Source organism: Rhododendron vialii, chromosome 13a (assembly GCF_030253575.1).
Source record: "Rhododendron vialii isolate Sample 1 chromosome 13a, ASM3025357v1".
Classification (NCBI taxonomy): Eukaryota; Viridiplantae; Streptophyta; class Magnoliopsida; order Ericales; family Ericaceae; genus Rhododendron; species Rhododendron vialii.
The window spans coordinates 14,006,296-14,027,689 of NC_080569.1; the positions used below are offsets into that span (position 1 = coordinate 14,006,296).

The 21,394-nt window shown below is 47.4% G+C and overlaps 1 pseudogene; it reads right to left on the reverse strand.

Annotated features, from left to right (window-relative positions):
- LOC131313894 (uncharacterized) overlaps nt 1-21,013 on the reverse strand; it is a 105,309-nt pseudogene extending 84,296 nt beyond the window's left edge.
- Between the last annotated feature and the right edge of the window lie 381 nt (nt 21,014-21,394).

A 21,394-nucleotide genomic window follows, 5' to 3' on the forward strand; every position in this document is an offset into this window, starting at 1 on the left:
GATTTAGGATTTTCTTTGAATATTGATTCTTTACATATGATTTCCCAGCCTTGAAATTCTTTATTAGCACTAATTTCTCTAGACTTGAAATCCTACACACAATATGCAGCTCTTACTTAACATTTCAGGGATAGTAAAACTATCACACCCAACTCAAATTATTATCGATTGAAAAGTCATATTTGTTCTAAACTTGAGATAAAACTTGATCACAAATACATTAATGTTCCAGTTTAGGAGATTGATTTCATAAACAATAAATGACAAGGGGCCTATTCTCGATTCTCTCTTCTATGATTGTGGATTTCAATTCCACAGCTGACGATACGTTTCTTGGCCTATATTAGGCTATTAGCTTTCTTTCACCGTTGATTATCCCACACGAGTTTCTTATTGTCTTTTCTTAATTAGGTTTATTTTCTTGACTCTTCCTATACAATATGGAGTCACAGCTGACGAAGATGTTTTGTTTGTGTGATCTGTTTCTTCTAATGCCCCGAATAGATTAATAGGCTAAAGATATTTGCTTGGTTTAAACTTATTCCAAAATAATGTAGAACATTTGTACATATGTTGAACTTATTTTGCCGCTTTTACAAGGTAAACAGACTTATAGACAGAGACAAAATTTGCCTACTCTTTATGTCCTTATAAAGTATCACCTAGAAATAGATGTAGACACCCCATTCTGGACTGTCCAGATAACGTTATTTGTCGATCTTTTTATCTCCCCAATGATGATTTTAGTCGAAAACAGTTTAAGGACCAAGGTGTGGTTGAGCTTTTAGCGCCCTTAACCTCTTTCAAGCCCATATCGAACCCTTCAAACCAGAGCCAAACAGCCCCAGCAAAACCCAATTGGCATACGCCAGTGTCCTGGAGGCGTACGCCAGTCACCTGCCACATGTCAGTCATCGACCAGTGGCCCAGCTTTTACTGGCGCACGCCAGTTAATAGTGGCGCACGCCAGTCAAATCCAGTCAAATCAACTTTATTCAGCAACTTGGGCGGGACTTTTGTGCCACCCTGACGTCGGCTACAGCGTCCCTGATGATTACTCTCGGCAGAGACGTTCCCTCTCTCTCCTACACCCCCCATCAAGGCAAGTCCCATGCATTTAATGCATGGGAGGCTCTAACCTTGCCTTAACCAGCCAAACAAGGCCCTAGACCAGACTGATATCAGTCTCTCTCTCCCCTATAAATACCCCCCTTGCATTCATTTGCAAGGGGTTGGCCTCATTAAGAAGAAGAAGCTCTCTCCTTCCTTCTTTCTTGCCCTCCATTTCTTTTTCTTCCATTGAAAGAGAAAAGAAAACAGTCCACTTCCATCATCCCACTGTCACCCAGTCACCATCAAACCTCCATCACCAAGCTTTAAGGTTCAATACCACCTTCAATCCTCAAACAAAAAGGTATACCACCTTTGTGTCCCTTTCTGTTTTTGGCCCCTGAGGGGAACCAGTGAGGCCCAGGCTAGTAAGTAATACTAGTCCTGGCCTCAAACTGGTAAAATACGACGATCGTATCTGATCGAACATGGTGCACGCCAGTAACCCTATGCCGTACGCCAGTTTTGGCAGTACGAGCACAACTGGCGTGGGGATCATGGATCGTCATTCCTTTTGTTCTATCTTTATGTCAATCACCCTTGCATGCTAAATAACCGGTTTATTGCTTTCTGTATGTTTAGAACTGTTGAGATACAAAGGTTATTGCCTATTCTTTTTCTGTTTGGAAGGCCTCTGGGACCCTTCTGGTCATGTTCCAGAGCCCAGATGATGTAAAAGCCAAGCACTGGATTAGGGTCAAACGTGCGTACGGCAGTCCATGACTGGCGTACGGCAATTAAAGCTAGGATCCAGTGGCTGGCCTTTGCATCTTAGTTCAGTTTTGGCCTCTTTTCTGTCCCCACTCTGTTTAGGGGGTTTCTTGTCTATGTTCATGGCTTCAAGCCATCCCAGCTGTCTGTAAATATATATATATATATATATATATATATATATATATATATATATATATATATATATATATATATATCCTGCTTATTTAACTGCATGGTTTGTCCTGGGTGTGCGCTGGTCCTTTTCCAGGGCCCAGAGGGTTGCAAACAAAGACTGTGAAATTAGATGAGTGGAGTACGCCAGTCTCCTTGTGGCGTGCGCAAGTCAAATCAACATGCAGTGGCTTGGCCAGTGCATGCTGGTAGAACTTGCTCACGCCCCTGCGGGACAGCGTACTGCAATTTGTCCAGTTTGCTCAGTGCTTGTTCTCAATCTATATTTAGCATTGCAATCAAGCCATTCATAAACATTTTGTCACATAAATCACAACTTGTTATAATGCTTTAATCCCCATTATCTGTTCCCCCGCCCTAACTGGCTAAAAAATGATCAAATGAGAGAGAAATGCAAACGTTTTATAAAATGCCCGAGTAGAGACCGATCTCCGGATTGGGCGAGAGGGGTGCCATAAAACCCTTCCCCTCTCGTAACATGGATCCCAAACCTCAGATATCGAAGGTGACGACGGACCGGTCTATGCCTTTTCAAAATCAAACAAACGTGGCAAACGTTTTCGAGTTCGGTTCCTTGGGTGCTTTCACCGCTAAAACCCGAGTGGCGACTCTGAATCGAGGCGTTTCGTCGCGCTTTTCCAAAAACAAAAAGGGGCCGCGCCCGATCTCACAAATGGAACTTTCGGGGCGCGTGCCCACAGTGGCGACTCTGCTGGGGACGTTGCGTTGATTAATATTTGGCGATTAATACATAATTGAACAAATCGCAAAAGCTTGTCAAAAACAGTATGCTTCGCGCTGCTAAAGAACGGAATGGTAACGTAACAGGATCTCAGCATCCGACCAATCCGAACTGGGGCTTTTTGCTATTGTTCTCTTGTGTAGTTTTCTCCAAATATCAATTAACGAAAGTGAGCCAAGCTTCAAAAGGCATTTGTTTTCAAAAGCGTTGCATTTCTCTCTCATTTGATCATTCTTCGGCATTCTCCGTTCGTATCGATGGTTGGTCAGCCCCGTTGAGGTGTTTTGGGTAACCGGCACAGTTTATTGGAGCCCGGGGTCCTCGAACGCCCAACAACCTTGGACGATGATGAGTCGTACTACCGTTCGACCATTGCTTTGCTCTACGCGTTGCAATGGGAGGTATATCGCGGCTCTAGTCAGAAGAACCCCTTTAAGCCAAAACCGGCCTCTACAGCGTGTACAATGCATTAGAACCTTTCAACATAAGACAGGAACCCGCAGGGTAGGATTACTTGTTTCTAACCCCAGATCCTGTTTATGTGTTACCGCTTTTCCTATCGCATGCTTGTACATACATCCATGATCGTTTTGCGTAGGAGCATGCTAGGGCGGCTTTTAGGATGTCTTTTGTCGAGTCTGTCTTGCGCCCACTCGGCGTTTGCCTTGGACCGATGACGAGTCATGCATCTCGATGTTGCACGTTACCAGAATTTTCAAATCCTTAATCAATGAGACTTCGGGAAATCGATACTTCCTAAGTCCTTGTCTAAAACCCCATCGAGGTTTCAAACCGAAAACTAGGAATAACGGAGAAAATGGCATGATGCTTACACCACTCAGGTTAAAAGTGCTAATCACTTACACCAGGCTCCGGCACAGTGCTGCTTACGCCATTTCGGTTACGGTATCATGACATCCACACCGAGTTGTTCCAAAACCAAACTTTGAAACTTCGAGAAGGGAGAAAGTCAAAGACTTAGGCTGTTTTGGCATCTCTTAGTAACATTCGATTCAATCAAGGATACACCGTCGAAAAGAAAATCCGAGGAATCCATGGCAACTGTCCGAGTGGCGTGAAGCAGACTCCCCCTAGTTCTAGAGTCTAGGAGGACACCGGCGGCGTTGGCATGATCACTTTTCAATTCCCGTCTATTCTTTCAAATAAAATGACTGCAGGCTGTCACTGAGCTCTTATACTTTGCCGTCTAGTCATGCCGATGTCAAAGCAGAATTCCGACATCAAGAGCCAAACCTACTTGGGACTGTCCATCGAGTCTGTTTGAGGATCTGTTTTGGGGTTCGTCTTTCAGTCGACCGCAACGGAAGCTCTGGCCTGCACTGTGTCACGAGAGGATTCACCGCTGACTACCCCGCACGAGTCCCCTCCGTCTACTCCATCTCCGCCAGCATCTCCCAAGCTTGTTAAAACAGAAGTACTAGTCATGGCGGATGTCCCGCCTCTGAATCTTGCAACCGTCCTAGCCGATCTGCAGCACAACCTGGCCATCATGCAACAGAGAGCCGACCAGGCCGACGCCTCTATGGCCAATCTTCAAACCCTAATCGAGGAGCGACTTCCCCTGGTAGCAGGAGGGGAAGGAGGTGAAAGGCGTGAACAGGGAGCCGCTAGCCAGGAGGAGCCGCTAGTTAAGAATCCCGCTCCGAGCCCAGAAATGGCAGCCTTAGTCGCCAAAATGGCCAAGTTGGAAGATGCCGTCGCCAAATCTGAAAGAAAAGGGTCGGGAGTACTAGACATGGACCGCCTCTGCCCATTTCCGAATGCCCGGCTGCCCGACCGGTTCAAAATGCCCGACTTTGCAAAGTTCGACGGTACTGGAGACCCGAAAACTCACTTGTTGGCCTATCATGGAGCCATGAAGCTGCATGGCGTTGAGGAGGATGCCATGGCTCAGCTATTTCCGCAAACTCTTGCCGGTCCCGCCTTCCAATGGTTCCTGTCGCTCGACATCTCCAAGAGGCGAACATGGGAGGACATCGGCACGGCCTTCAATGCCCAGTATAGCTACAACGCCCAACTCAAAATGACCACTCGGGAGTTGGAATCCACCAAGATGACTGCAAAGGAGTCCTTTGCAGACTTTATCCAAAGATGGAGAGCCAAGGCCGCTCTCATGCCCGATCGCCCAAGCGAGAAGGATCAGATCCGCATCATCTCCCGTAATCTGCAGCCCGACTTCGCCAAAAACCTCGTGTTGGTCCAGGGCGCCAATTTCGAAACCTTCTATGACTCCGGGCTGGCCATCGAAGAAGCCCTTCAAACCGGCGTTTTGCCTAGGAGTGACAATTTCTCATCCACCTCAGCCTCAAAATCAAAGCCCCGTGCATACACCGGGAACAGCACTGCCCTATTCGGTGGCAACAGTTACGCCAACGCGAACTCTGCCAACAACCCCTCTACCCAAAACTCTAACCACATTGCCGACATTAACCAAGTTCAAACCCCTCAAAGACCCCGAAACCGCAACCAACCTCGTATCTTCGCCAACTTCGAGGCACCTCTCTCCTCGGTGTTGGAAAAGCTAATCAAAACCGGGCACCTCAGGCCTCTTGCCCCAACTCCGCTTCCTCAAAATCCACCCCCTAGCCATAACCCCAACGCTTTCTGTGCGTATCACCAAATGCCCGGCCATTACACCGACTCCTGCTATTGCCTCCGTCATGCGATACAGGATTTGGTGGACAATGGCACCCTTCCAACTCCACCCACAAAGCCCAACGTCATCTCCAATTCCTTACCCAAACATGACCCTAACCCTCAAGTGAACTAGATAAACCTCAGCCCCACCATATTCAACCCCACCGACCATATTACCTCAACCTTCAACCCAAGACCAGTTGTACCCTTTCCCTCCGAACCAAGCATTAACATGATGGCGGCCGGTTGGGCCATGGAGGACAAAGCCCAGGAGTGGGAAGAGCTTTGCAGTGATTGGACTGAACAATATAACATGGGATTCCCCGCGCACCCTCAGGTCAATCAAATATGGCTAGACCAGTGGCAGGTAGAATGGAACGCGGCACAGGCTGACCCTCTGGATGGTCTCTCTTTGTTCGCGCTCTTTTACCAGCCCGAGTTAAGCCAAGTTGAAGTGGAAGCCGAAGAATACGTGTGGGATCCACAGCCTGGTGGATGGCAATTGGGTCAAGGTCTCGAGACTGATGTGGACCAAAACGACTTCGATAAGAAGTACTGGGGCCAGTTCCAAGAGGGGGAGATTGTGCCCGATGTTCGTCGCCCACTAGGCGCCATGTTACCTTTGGTAAATGCTATTGCTGACACGCTCGACCGCCGCATCCATGAATTCGATCCTACTCTCGACTTCGTCTCTGTGGAACAGCCTTGCCCTATTGTTTCTGCTCCCGAGGACGACTGCTCAATCATGGTCCTAGATGCGCTTCCGGCCGACCTCTGGGATGCGGAAGAAACCGTTAAGGCCTCACCGCCTGCTGATATTTGGAACGTCGACAACATTGTCGACCTGAACATGGGGAACGAAGTGTGGACCGTCAATGCTGCTCTCGTCGATGGAGGATTTTGGGATGTTCCGTTCGTCACTAACCCGGGAGCGCCATTTGAAGAAGAGGCTGCACAGGATCCCGCCTTTTGGGAAGGTCTAGTGATGGAGGACTTGGAATGGGACACCGCTCTGGGGACAGACTCGTCTGCAACGGTGGCATCGACGGACAAAGGGAAGCGCAAGCTGGAAGAAGTACCGGCCGATCTGTGGGATTCTATTGACTCATCGTCTTGGTGGGATGTGGCCAATGTCACTAGGAGCGGCCGAGTGTTTCAGCCATCCAACCTCCAGGCTGGAAGCTCGTCCAATCCGCCCGGTCAGAAAGCCACTGTTCCCGCTGCTCAGAGAACTGATCCGCTCTTTCCGAATGGGGTTCCAGAAGAAGACGCCATTTTGAAGCAGCTCGAACGGATTCCGGCCGCTGTCTCTATCTGGGGCCTGATACCGTCATCAAAGGAGCATCGTGAGAAGTTGTCCTCCGCGTTGGCCCGGCTCACTGTACCGATCGACATCACCCCCGACGCCATGATTGCTCTCGTGCTGCCACTTCTCTCTAAGCACTCCGTCACTTTCACCGAGAGGGATCTGCCCGTCGAAGGAACCGCTCATAACCGCCCACTGCACATTACCGTCAAGTGCCGGGGACATTGGGTGCCAACCGTGCTGATTGACAACGGCTCGGCCATCAACGTTTGCCCGATGAGGGTTGCCTATCGTTTGGGATTCTCCAAAAGTGACCTAACGCCATCCAATCTGGCCGTCAAGGCATACGACAGCACTCGCCGCATGGTGGAAGGAACTCTAATGCTGAAACTGGATGCTGAGGGTTTCGAAATGGACGTAGAGTTCCACGTGGTCGACATCCCTGCCACCTTTAACCTGCTGCAGGGCAGGCCTTGGCTTCATAGGGCTGACATCATGGCCGTACCTTCAACCCTACACCAGAAAGTCATGCTGGGGGTGCCTACCGAAACTTTGACAATCTGCGCGGACTCTGGGATCCGCCCGCTCACAGATGACGGCACACCTGTCTTGGGCATTATGCACGGGGAAGAAGACTCGGACTTCGGGGGTTTCTCTTTCGACACATCTGGCTCAGCCCTCGCCATTGCCATGGATGATGACTTCACCATAAGCTCAACTGTCCTCGAAATGATGAGGAAGATGTCATTCATGCCGGGCCTAGGACTCGGGGTCAACCAACAAGGGATCGCTGAGTTCCCTGTCTTTCCTTCCAACAAAGGTCGTTTTGGTCTCGGTTACACTCCGCCGGCCAAAGACGCCAAAAGGAGGAAAGACACGGGAAAACCTCGAACCCTTTTTGGTAACCCCGACAGCTACTTTGTGCGAGAGGGAGGAGGCTCTGCTTATTCGGGACAGATAGAGCCGTTTTGGGATCCGGAGACTTCTACTTGGCTGCCGGGATTTGAAATCTTTGCTACGGACACCTGGTCCGATGAGGAGACGGCCGAAGAAAAACTGGCCAAACAGGAGTTCGAGAAGCAGCTGGGTCAGACCAAGGGAGAGTTTGACTGGCTGAAGGCTTTTGATCAAGGGGATCTGGAGATGCTGTTCTCCCAAGTAGGTTTGGTTAGCAAGGGCGAAGAAGCTGAAGTGCTGATGCTCGGGCCCGACTCCTCAGATGCTCTCGAGGATCCTACCTCTCTCATCGTGAAGGTGCAGGGAAGTCTCAATAACTGCATTTTCACTCCGCGTCTAACATGCATTGACGATGAGTCTGAGTCTGACACGGAGTCTGTCAAGTCTAAGTCTAGCTCAGAGTCGGAGTTTGTGCCTCTTGGCCCTCCACGTTGTAGCTTTTACTTCGAGTCTGAGTCTGTTGTACTTGGCAACCCGTGGGGTTTTATGAAATGCATGATCCTGCTTCTGACTACTTTGCTAGCTTCTATATAAACTGTGTCGACCCTGACGATGAAGGAACAGACTTCGACGGGGACATCCCGGCTGAGTTGCGTTCCCTCATCGAAAAGGAAGACGAAAGGCGTGCTCAGCCTCTAAAAGAAGAAGTAATTTTTGTAAATTTGAAAGACGAGGATGACCCCCGCATGATGCAAATCGGTGCAAATCTATCCCCTAAAAATCATGCCGGAACGATCGAGCTCCTCAAGGAATTTCCCGAGGTTTTCGCGTGGTCTCACAAGGATATGCCCGGCATCGATCCTGAAATAGTGCAGCATCGAATCCCGTTGGAGCCTGGGGCTGTCCCCGTCAAACAGAAGCTCCGCAGGATGAGGCCGGATTGGGTTCAGAAGATCAAGGACGAGGTTACAAAGCAGATTGATGCAGGGTTCGTAAGGGTTGCAGAGTACCCCAAATGGGTGGCCAACATTGTGTCCGTTCCTAAGAAGGATGGAAAGATCCGAGTCTGCGTCGACTTCCGGGACTTAAACAAGGCAAGCCCCAAAGACAGTTTTCCCTTGCCACACATTGACGTGCTTGTGGACAACACGGCGGGGCATGCCTTGCTCTCTTTTGTCGATGGATTCTCCGGATACAACCAGATCTCTGTGGCACCCGAGGATCAAGAGAAAACGACGTTTGTCACAGAATGGGGCACTTACTGCTATGTGAAAATGCCGTTTGGGCTGAAGAACGCCGGGTGCACTTTCCAACGGGCTCAAACGACCTTGTTTCATGATTTTATCCATAAGACCGTCGAGATCTACGTCGATGACATGATTGTGAAGGCAAAGGAGGCAAAAGACTATCTCCCGACACTCAGGCAATTTCTCGAAAGGCTCCGCAAGTACAATGTGCGCCTGAACCCACAAAAATGCACGTTTGGGGTCACGTCAGGAAAAATGTTGGGGTTTTTGATCACCGCGAGGGGAATTGAAGTAGATCCTTCCAAAATCAAAGCAATTCTTGAGATGGAGCCGCCCAAGTCTGAAAAGGGTGTGCGAAGTTTTCTAGGGAAGGTCCAGTTCATTAGCAGGTTTATCTCCAAGTTGACTCTAACATGCGGGCCGTTATTCCATTTGCTCAAAAAGGGGGTCCCATTCGAATGGACGGAGAAATGCCAGACCGCTTTCGAGTCTATTCAGAGGTATTTGCAGAGCCCACCGGTATTGATGCCGCCAACGCCGGGTCGGCCTTTGATTCTCTATCTGTCCGTTTTTTCAACAGCCATGGGATGTCTGCTAGCACAGGAAGGAAGCAATGGGGTCGAGAAGGCTGTGTACTACCTGAGCAAGAAGATGGTCGGATCTGAGGAGCGTTATACCCCTCTGGAAAAGACGTGTTGGGCGCTAGTTTGGGCTACGAGAAAGCTTAGACACTACATGCTAGCCTATTCGGTGAGACTGATTTCTCGGATGGATCCTATCAAGTATCTATTCGAGAAGCCTGCACTCACCCATAAGCTAGCACGTTGGTTGCTTCTGCTGGCTGAGTTCGAACTCCAACATGTCACGAGGAAGTCTGTAAAGGGGCGCGCTGTAGCCGAATTTCTAGCCGATCACCCGATCGACGGTCCGGAGGACGTGGACTTCACATTCCCCGACGAAGAGGTTCTAACAGTGGTCGAGGAAGTATGGACGCTCTATTTTGATGGGGCTGCTAACCAGAGGGGATTTGGGATTGGAGTGTTGTTGATCACGCCCGCCGGTGCTCACATTCCGCTCGCCTTCAAGCTGAATTTCGATGTCACCACTAATCAAGCCGAGTACGAGGCCTGCATCGTCGGAATGGAAGCTGCTATCGCTTTAGGAGTCGAGAAGTTGGAAGTAATTGGTGATTCGAACTTGGTGGTTTCCCAAGCCAATGGAGATTGGAAGGTTCGTGAGGAAAAGCTGAAGCCTTATCACCAAGATTTGGAAGAACTGATTCCTCGCTTCAATAAGGTGACTTTCACCCATGTCCCGCGCTTGAAGAATCAGTTTGCCGATGCTTTGGCGACTTTGGCTTCAATAATCGAACTTCCGATAGGTGTTAAGTTGCGGCCGATCGTGATTGAACAAAGGGACTTGCCTGCTTACGTATATATCAACGCCATTGATGATGTCAATGATGGCCTACCCTGGTACCATGACATTTGGAACTTTATGGAGCGTGGCGAGTTCCCTACCGAGGCCACGAAAAAGGATCGGATTGCTTTGCAAAGGCTAGCTTCTCAGTACATCATCTGTGGGGGGAAGCTGTATCGAAGGTCGCATTGCGGGATGCACAAGCTCTGTGTCAACGGCGTCGAGGCAACAAGGATAATGGAAGAGGTTCACGAGGGAGTCTGCGGGCCTCACATGAGCGGCGTCATGCTCGCTAGGAAAATCCTCAGGCAGGGTTATTACTGGTCTACAATGGAGACGCAGTGCATCGACTATGTCCGGCGCTGTTACAAATGTCAAATCCACGCGAACCTGCAACATGTCCCTCCGTCTAAGCTGCATGGCATGACTTCACCGTGGCCATTCTCTGTTTGGGACATCGATGTTATTGGGATGATCAGACAGTCTGCTTCGAATGGCCATAAGTTCATACTAGTGGCGATAGACTACTTCACCAAGTGGGTCGAGGCCGAATCCTACAAAACGCTGACAACGATTCAGGTTGCTCAGTTCATCCGAAAGAACATCATTTACCGGTACGGAGTTCCTCAGGCGTTCATATCCAATAACGGAAGTCATTTCAAAGGAAGGGTTCTGGAGCTCTTCGAAGAATTTGGTATCGAGATCCACCATTCAACGACCTATCGCCCGCAAACAAATGGGGCGGTCGAAGCTGCAAACAAGAATGTCGAGATGATCATCAAGAAGACTGCCGAGTCTGCAAGGGATTGGCACGAGCAGTTGCCTCTCGCCCTCTGGGGGTACCAAACATCTATCCGCACTTCAACTGGTGCAACTCCTTTCTCTTTAGTCTATGGGATGGAGGCAGTACTTCCCATCGAGCTTGAGGTACCGTCGTTGAGAATCATAGTCGAAAGCGGTCTTGAGGAGTCTGACTGGTTAAGCGGAAGGTTTATCGAGTTGATGTTGTTTGATGAGAGAAGACTCCGGGCTTTGTATCATGTTCAGGGTTATCAACGTCGAGTTGCTCGAGCATTCAACAAAAAGGTGAAGTCCAGGGGATTGGTCGAAGGAGACATGGTCACAAAGGAGATCCGGGCTCCAGTGTTTGATCCCCGCGGGAAATTCAGGCCGAAGCGATCCGGGCCGTACATCATCAAGACCATCCTATCCGGGGGTGCTGCTAAGCTCATCGACCTCGACGGCAATGAATTCAACACCTTGGTCAACCTGGATCAGCTCAAACGTTATTATCCCTGAGAGATGCTCATTGGGTCGAAAACCACAAGGGTGGGCGATTCCAAGCAAAAGTTAGAGCAGCCTGCTAGACCGAAAACCTAAGGAGGCGGTGCTAGGCAAAAATAAATAGGCAAAAGTCGAGAGCTCGCTAGACCGAAAACCTAAAAAGGCGGTGCTAGGCAAAAGTTAGAGCGTAAAAGGAGAGATAAAATACACGAGAGAACCTTGGCCTGAACTACGTTCTGACCTGATTCCCTGAAAAGGGATACGTAGGCAATCTCACCTTGAGATTCGGTCACATTCCACCAAAATTTCGATCCAGGTTTGACATTTTTGGGTCCACATCGCGGCTTGAGAAGGCCGAGCACAAGTCAAAGGCTGCGCTGAAGCGAATCAGAAAGGGGAAACCCGTTTGTCTTTCAACTTTATTGCAAATTACTACTTCTAATACATAAGTTGAGCATAAAAGCCTTAAAAACAGTTGAAGCATGAAAACAGAACAAAATGCTTAAGAAGCCTAACGGCTCGCAGTTTATTCTAAGCATAGCAGAGTGGCCCGGAGTCAGTCAATATTTTCCCTTGCTTGCACATCTGCTCTCAGTCACTGTCTATAGCGGCTCTTTAGCCCTGTTGCAAAATCCGGCATCTCAGCCTGAAGGGCTCTAAGGCCCCAACGCCGTTGGTAACCATTGAGTGTTTGAGCGTTGAAGTTCGGGACACGAAAATCCCCAATGCTGATGCGGTGGTTCTCTTGAGAAGCGCCCAGCTGTCGAAGAGCACGGCCAGGAATGTAGAAAGTAAAGCTCGACAGTCCCGCGATCACCACCCTGTCGAACCCATCGGAATGAATGGCCATGTTCGGGAGATCCAACCAGGGGCACCTCCAGGCAACCTCGTCAGGCTGCATTTGCCGCATGAACTCGTACCAGCCTTCTGTGTCCATGTCCGGGTAGCGCATTTCCCTTTGATGAATCCTCTTCGGAAAGAGATTCCAACCCGCCACCGGAGGATGCAATAGATTCAACTTGTCCGACAGCCACAACTGCATGAGAGGAAAAGACAAGTAAGAAGCCAGATAAAACCTGAGCGAAAAGACAGGTAAGGAGCTAGGGAGCAGCCTAAGCCGAGCGTCGAGGTAAAATGAGAACGTGAGGAAAACCGGAAAAAGGTGAGCTGAGTGAGATTACCTGAAGCAAAAGCGGGCTGCCGCTGAAAACGACCGACTGGCCCGTATACACCAAGTCCAAACCCGAGAGTGTCTCAGCCAGGACCAAAGGGATCACATTCCTCCGTGCCCCCATCTGGGCAGCAACGCTCACAAGCGAAGGGCTGACCTGCCCATGGGCCGGCACGAGCAAATAGGCAGCCAGCAAGCAGATCACCAAGGCGAAGCGGCGGCGCGCCTGAGCGTCATCACTATCCAAATCGCCGTCCGGGCTGTACATTTCGATTAGCCGCAGGGTATTCATTTGGCCGCCCTCAAGGATAGTATTCGCCAGGCCCCGGGAAATGTTGAGTGAACTGGCCAACAGTTTAGGCATGCTCGCTTGGTAGGGCGGAACTACAAGCGTAGGGGACGAGAAGGTCCGAAGGTACGCCTGAAATTCCTCGACAGTCGGGCACATCTCGTCGTCGCCAAAGCGAAAGACATGGACGTCAGGATCCCAGAATCTGAGAGCAGCCTGCAGGAGCGCTGGGCGGAGTGGCACATGCCGCAGAAAACGGAACGAGGCAAGGCCGTGATATTGAAAATTGAGCCAGTCAACGCTTAGAAATTGCGCTAACCAGGGCCTAAGTAAAGTGGGGAGGGGGTTATCCATGGAAGGCGTAGAGGTATACTGGGGAAAAGGGGAAGCAACTCAGTCCTGAAGACTACAATACTCATGCCTCTGCTTTATAGGCCTTAGCCTTGCTCTTTCATCACCAATAAGCCACCAAAGCATCATGCTAACTTCCAAACCTCCCCTCTGCAAAGGACACTGCCCCCTAAGAACCCAGAAACCGTGTGCAAACCGTGTGGGAGTAAAAACAAAGTGGCCCCTAAAAAAGGACAGTTGGTCAGTCAAGTGGATCTGGCGTTCAAGAACCTGGCTGCTTGACCGATTTCCTAGTCCTAAATTAATGGGTTGCCCCAAGCGTAGGGCGGAGACCGACGCAGCACAATATCCGGTAAGACCGGAGTCGAATCCACAAAGACGATGATGTGTGCTGACTAAAAACTCGGGTTGTTAGAATTTAAACGGGCTCTTAGGTAGCCACCCTTTGACGATTGATTGAGATTAATTAAAACCTAGAAATTGATTGAACTTTTCAGATAATTAAAAGAAGGTATGGTCGTAGGGTTCGTAGCACTCGTAACCAGTTCAAATCAATCTGCTCCATTTGGTGTTCTTAAAAACATTCAATTTTGGATTGAAAAGATACCCCGCAAGATGCGAAACCTTAGGGTCGCCGTATACCCATGCGCAGCGAAGAATGAGTTTTGGACCCCCATTCCCCCGTTCACATGGGCTCCGACAATGCCCGGGTTCGTCCACGGGAAGTATTTTTAAATCTAAAATTGCTTTTTTCATCATTTGAAAATAGGAGTAATGCCTGAACTGGCCACGGCGTGCTAATCACCCCGCGACCCTACCTAAACGACTACTCACTATGCATTGAACAAGAAACACCAAAAACCCTAAATTGAAACATGGTTCTATTACGCAAAAGAGAAAATAAACAAAAGATTAATACCAAAATAACTCAAACAAATAACTATAATTAATAACAAAACGTAGTACGAATTACTGGAAGGTAAGTAATTGAACAAAACTTTAAGAACTTTTACGGAAAATAACTTTGAATGAAAGAACGTACGTCTAAAGTTGTAAAATAAAATCCGAACAAATAATCAAGCAAGTATGAAACTCCATTGAAATAATAGTAAAAGAATAAACCCCGAAGCCTTCATCTTCTTCTGTTTCAGTCGTGAGCCGCCGAGATAGTGCCGAGCTCGTTCCCCGTTTCTGCGTTCCAGAAGTCTTTTTTTTTCTTTTGACGGAAGCCCCGTTCTTTTTTTCGTGTAAAGTAAAAGTGATACCTAATCAAAAACCGTTCCTCTCCTTTATAATCCTCGTGGGTGTAAATAATGACCCTCGTGGGCCGAGAGTTGACTTAGCCATGTACTGCAATTGTTGAAATCTTGGGCCCCAACCTTAAGTCCATATTACAAATAATTATTAGGCCCGCCTTCTAAAGAAGCCTGCCCAATTAAATCATAACCCGATTTCCAGTGCATTTCCTTCATTTATCTAGTAACTTGATCAATTTCCTCGGCCCAATTTTGCTTTGACACCAAGTAGATTTCAAATTTGCACTTTAGCTCTAAATATTATCCATCGGCATCGAGAGTCCTGAAACGCAATTAACAAATATCAAACCCCAAATAGCGTGCTAAACGGACATAACAAGCCTAAGTTAGGAGGCGTAAATAGGCAAATTTACACACCTATCACATCCCCCAACTTACACTTTGCTAGTCTCTAGCAAAGACAATAAAAACAAATAAAATAAAATAACTAACTAAGAGATAGATCTTTTAAACCCCCGGGTGGTCCAGATCGGACGAGTGAAGTCTCGTGAGGGTTTTCAGCAGTGATTACCCACAAAATACCATGAATCCTTTCCACATGAAACCCAAAAACCTGTAAGACAGCTCAATGATATTTCAAATGAAGAACATGTAGCCATCGTAAAGAGATAACATGCATAAGCAGTTCTAGATACTATCAAATCAGAAAAATAACTCATGGCACCTATACTTAGCGTGTGTGAACAAGGGCTTCGGTCACAAGTGAAAAATAACCAAAAGTTCTCTCCGGACCGAGTCTCGACTTCAAATCTCACCGTGTCATGCACTCAACAAATGAAATCACTCAAAACAAGGTGCATATTACTCTCAATATGTGCAGGCGGAAATTATGTAAATGAAAGCAAAGTATCCTGCATAAGTTGACACGAAAAGAAAGCTTTACAAAGTGGACACACAATCTCATGAACAGAATGCCAAGTATTGAAAACTCTCTCTATCCACCAATTCACAGCCCATTGCCCCTAGGATCAAATAGGACTTTCATTTCGGTTATAACGTTAGGTAAGGGAAAGTATTTCAAGGTTAGATAAAAATTCAAGTGTCTGAGAATAGGCCTACAACAATTCACATAGGGCAAATAAAATAATGCGTGCCCCTTTTCTTTAATTTTTTCCTTCTTTTCAACTCCACCACATCTCTCTCTTCTACCTTTAATACAATCTCACATTAAGTTGTTTCTCTTTTTCACAATAAGTTGGTGTCTTCCCTTTTTACTTTTTTTTTCTTTTCTTTTTTTTATGTTTTTTTTTTCTATGGGAAAGATCACCAATCTGTAAAACTCAATTCTTACAACGTTTACCCTTTCTTTTCTAAATAATTCACCTCCACATAATTAATAAGCCTTCTCAAGACACAATATAGATGGTGGAGCTTAACAAGAAAAAGGCTGTATGCATGAGGCTCAAATGGGCTCATAATGGATGAATATATGAAAAGAAAGAAACGAACTGGCTCAAGATATCAAAGATGACCTATAATCCTCTCCAATGAGCAATACAACCATGCAATTTCCAAACCCAAGAGATAAGTAGGCAATATTCCCAACACTCGACGATAAAAATAATGAGATCAACAATAAATTAGCTCTTTTGTGACAATAAGAGTTTATTTGACACCACTCCAAGAAAAGATAAGGCTCTAAACTCACATGGGCATAAGTCTCCACTAAACTAGCCATCGAGAATAATCAAGTCACAGCTCACAAGCAACCAAAGCCCAAACAGACGTGAAGTGCAAATGTGCTAAAAATGAATACCATGACAAACTCTTCACGACAAGCTAGCAAAAAGAACTACAATGCCACCACAATATAATCAAACAATGACTATCACATCTCCAACTCAATCAATAAAGAGCCAATCTCAACCACTTTCAGTCTCATGCAAAAAGAATTCCATCTATTTTTTATTTTTTAATTTTGTCAAATGAAGAACAAAGTGATCCCTCCCCCCAACTTGAACTATGCAATGTCCTCATTGAAAGAATGAAAAATAAAAATAGGACATAAGCATAAAGAGAGGATAGATATCACCTCGAAAAAGAAGGGCTAAGCAGAGTAAACTATAGATAGAGGGAGACCCCCCAACTTGGATCGAACAACCTGCAAAAATGTTAGCCTCCAAGACAGCAAGAAAAATAACTAAAAGAAATAAACAAGGCAAGAAATAAAATAAAAGACACAAAATTAAACCATCCACTTTCTTCACGCGAAAGACACGGGTACTACTTTTCTCCCTGGCCAAAGACTGTGTTTCCCTATTTGTTGGAAGGACAGTATGCATAGGATTCAACGATATCTTGAGAAGTAGTGCCATCATCTAATAGGCTATCACTCCCTCTAGGGCTGCCAGATTCCTTACCCACCACTCCGTTTGTGAAGCAATCTCCACAGAGTTTGGACATTAAAGTCAGATGGTTCAGACAGAATTCTCGCTGCTAACTACGCACCTGCCGTCAGACCCAACCTCGTAAGTACTACATACATAGCTTTGACCAGGTGGCTATACCAGACCATTATACTAATTTTTTTCCTTTTCCAATTTCCACTTTTTTTTTTTTTTGGGATTTTATAAGCTTAACAAGAAATAAAAGAACAAGTATACAAAAATTGTGCCCAAAACCCAAGTCAATGATGGGTACCCCTATTGCTAGGGGCCGGGTCCACTTCTTAGTGAAGACAGTGGTACGCAAAAGCTACCCGTCAGAACGTAGCCCAACGGCTACACAGCAGGTTTATCCGAATAAACAGGATCGACCAACACCTCATCTGGTTCACCTACTTCTACATATTCCAAAAATGGTTTTAGACGCTGTCCATTAACCTTGGAAATATTACCATTCTTAGGGTCACAAACATCTACCGACCCATTCGGATAAACCTTATGCAAAACGTAGGGACCGTCCCACCGGGACCTCAACTTACCGGGAAATAAATGAAGGCGCGAGTTATACAGTAACACTTTCTGACCAACAGTAAAGGTTTTGCGCTGAATGTTCCTATCATGATACGCCTTAACCTTAGCCTTATAAATACTCGCGCTCTCATACGTGTCATTCCTAATCTCCTCAAGCTCACACAATTGGAGTTTCCTATGGGCACCCGCCTCAGGTAAACGCGCGTTTAGTGTCTTAATGGCCTAATAGGCCTTATGCTCCATCTCAACGGGTAAGTGGCAGGCCTTACCATAAACAAGCCGGTAGGGTGAAGCACCCAACACAGTCTTGTAAGCAGTCCGGTACGCCCACAAAGCATCGGTCAACCGAAGTGACCAATCTTTCCTATTCGGGTTCACGGTCTTCTCTAGAATCCCCTTAATCTCACGATTTGCTAGCTCAGCCTGACCGTTGGTTTGAGGGTGATAGGCAGTAGACACCTTGTGAGAGATGCCATACTTGCTCATTAATGCCCCAAAAGACCTATTGCAAAAGTGCGTACCCTGATAAGAGATAATGGCACGTGGCATGCCAAATCTTGACAAAATGTTAGTTCGTAAGAACTCTAGCACGACCTTAGAATCACTGGTCTTAGTGGGGACTGCCTCAACCCACTTGGAAACATAATCCACCGCCAAGAGGATGTACTCATAACCGTATGACACCGGAAACGGGCCCATGAAATCAATACCCCAACAATCGAAGACCTCTATCACAAAAATGTTCTGTAGGGGCATCATATTTCGCGGGCCAACCTTGCCTAATTTCTGACACCGGTCACATGACTTACAAAAGACGTACGCATCCTTAAAAAGACTCGGCCAAAAGAAACCACACTCACTGACCTTGGCGGCGGTCTTCTTTGCAGAGAAATGACCTCCGCACGCCTCGGTGTGACAAAACTTTAAAATTCCCCTTTGATCAGCGTCGGGGACACACCGGCGCAAAAGTTGGTCCGCGCAATACTTGAACACATATGGATCATCGTAGATATATTGCCGGACCTCTCTCAAAAATCGCTGCTTTTCAGCTGTGGACCAATGGGGTGGAATTTGCCCAGTCACCAAATAATTGGCGATATCTGCAAACCATGGGCACACATTAGCAGCGAACAACTGCTCGTCAGGGAAAGAATCCACAATGGGGAGATGAGAGGTGGGGTCCTCAAACTCCAGACGAGACAGGTGGTCGGCCACTACATTCTCAACCCCTTTCTTATCCTTAATCACGAGGTGAAATTCTTGCAGCAAAAGAATCCACCGGATAAGGCGAGCCTTCGCATCCTGCTTGGTCATCAGATACTTCAAGGCCGCATGATCGGTATACACCACAATCTGCGAACCCACCAAGTAGGACCGGAACTTGTCTAAGGCAAACACCACCGCGAGCAATTCCTTCTCGGTAGTGGTGTAGTTCATCTGTGCCTCATTCAATGTCTTGCTCGCGTAGTACACGACGCAGGGATCCTTCCCTCGCCGTTGCCCTAAAACTGCCCCGACAGCATAGTCAGAGGCGTCGCACATCAACTCAAAGGGCAAACTCCAATCCGGAGGCTGCACGATCGGCGGAGTAGTGAGACTCCGCTTCAACGTCTGAAAAGCCTCCTCACACGCCTCGGACCATACAAAGGGCGTGTCTTTTGACAGCAAATGACACAACGGCCGGGAAATAGCACTGAATCCCTTAATGAAACGCCTATAGAAACCGGCGTGACCGAGGAAAGATCGAATGTCTTTTACAGACTTTGGAGTGGGAAGATTTGTGATCAAATCAATCTTCGCCTTATCCACCTCAATACCCTTGGATGAGACAATGTGTCCCAACACAATCCCTTGGGTCACCATGAAGTGGCACTTCTCCCAGTTAAGCACAAGCTGTTTCTCCTCGCACCGTTGCAAGACCTTTCCTAAGTTCTCGAGGCATTCTTCAAACGAATCCCCGAAAACTAAAAAGTCATCCATAAACACCTCCACGATCTTCTCTACCATGTCACTAAAAATTCCCATCATGCACCTTGAAAAGGTTCCGGGAGCATTGCACAAGCCAAAGGGCATGCGACGGTAGGCAAACGTACCATACGGGCACGTGAAGGTGGTCTTCTCCTGATCCTCCATGGCTACCTCAATCTGATTGTAGCCAGAGTACCCATCAAGGAAGCAATAAAACGCCCGGCCAGCCACTCTCTCTAAAATTTGATCAATGAATGGAAGAGGGAAATGGTCTTTCCGGGTGCTCGCATTGAGCTTCCGGTAATCGATACAAACTCGCCACCCGGTTTGAACACGGGTCGGCACTAGTTCGCCCTCGCCGTTTCTCACGACGATCACTCCTGCCTTCTTAGGCACCACCTGCACTGGGCTCACCCACTCACTATGGGCTATCGGGTAAATAATACCCGCATCTAAAAGCTTCAGCACCTCAGCCCGAACCACCTTCTTCATATTGGGGTTCAGACAACGCTGAGGTTGCCTAGTAGGCTTCACATCCTCATCTAGAAAAATGCGGTGTGTACACACCGTTGGACTAATACCCTGCAAATCTGCTATTGTCCAGCCTATCGCACCCACGTGCTTTCTTAACATGGTAAGCAACTTAGCCTCTTGATCTACCTCAAGGGATGAAGAGATCACAACCGGAAAAGTATCATCGCCTTTAAGGAAGGCATACTTAAGTGTGTCCGGCAGAGGCTTTAACTCTGGTTTAGGTGGCTGGACAGACGATGGGAGAGCTGTAGGAAGTGGGGCGCCCAACAGCTCAAGAATTGGATTCCAAGCGGCGCCACACACATCCTCTACTGCAAGCATCTCCATTAAACTTCCTACCTCTGGAGAATCTAAAAATGATGCTTCCTCGGTGGTTAAGGTTATCTCCAGAGGATCCTTGTATAACACACTATTGACATGCTCTTGCACTAGCGTGTCGATCAAACTCACCTCATATACCTCCTCATCATCCTCGACCCGACTATCCACATTGAAAACATTCACCTCCATTTTCAAGTCCCCAAACGACAATTGGACTTGTCCAGTTTTGCAATTCATGACAGCACTGGAGGTGGCTAAAAATGGACGGCCTAGGATGATAGGAGTCTTTTCAAAGACCTCTGGTATTGGGCATGTATCCAGGACAATGAAGTCGACTGGAAAAAGAAACTCGCCCACTTGAATTAAAACATCCTCCACCCCCCCCTTTGGAATTCTCACACTCCGGTCAGCCAACTGCAGCGTGACCGGTGTGGCTTTCAAATCGCCTAAGCCAAGCTTTAAGTATACTGAATAGGGGAGCAGGTTGACACTCGCTCCTAAATCCAGCAAAGCCTTATCAAACTTTTGGCCCGCAATAGCTATAGGGATGGTCGGACAACCAGGTGTAGGGGGATGAAAACAATTGACGCTTCGGATCAACTGGATTGCAACGGCTTATTCGTGCCTCTTCACCGGAACCCTAGCTCGACGTCTGAACCCTTATCTGCAAAATAGACAGGGGGTGAGTGCACCTTTGCCTCTCGTGGCAAAGGCCCTCCGATGCCTTTGTTAGTATCACGTACTAGAAAACTCAGCCCTAATTATCAGTAGGAAAGCAATAATAATGCAACGTATTACGTACCTTTTACCTCTAGGTTTACCTCATATTTATAGATTTACGGATGCTTGCTGTTCAAGCATCCTTATTGCCATAGGATTCCTAACTCGTATAGGAAACCCAGGATATCAAGGAGTCTCATTTCCTTTATCAGTTTATGGAAAAGAGTCCTTTTATGATTC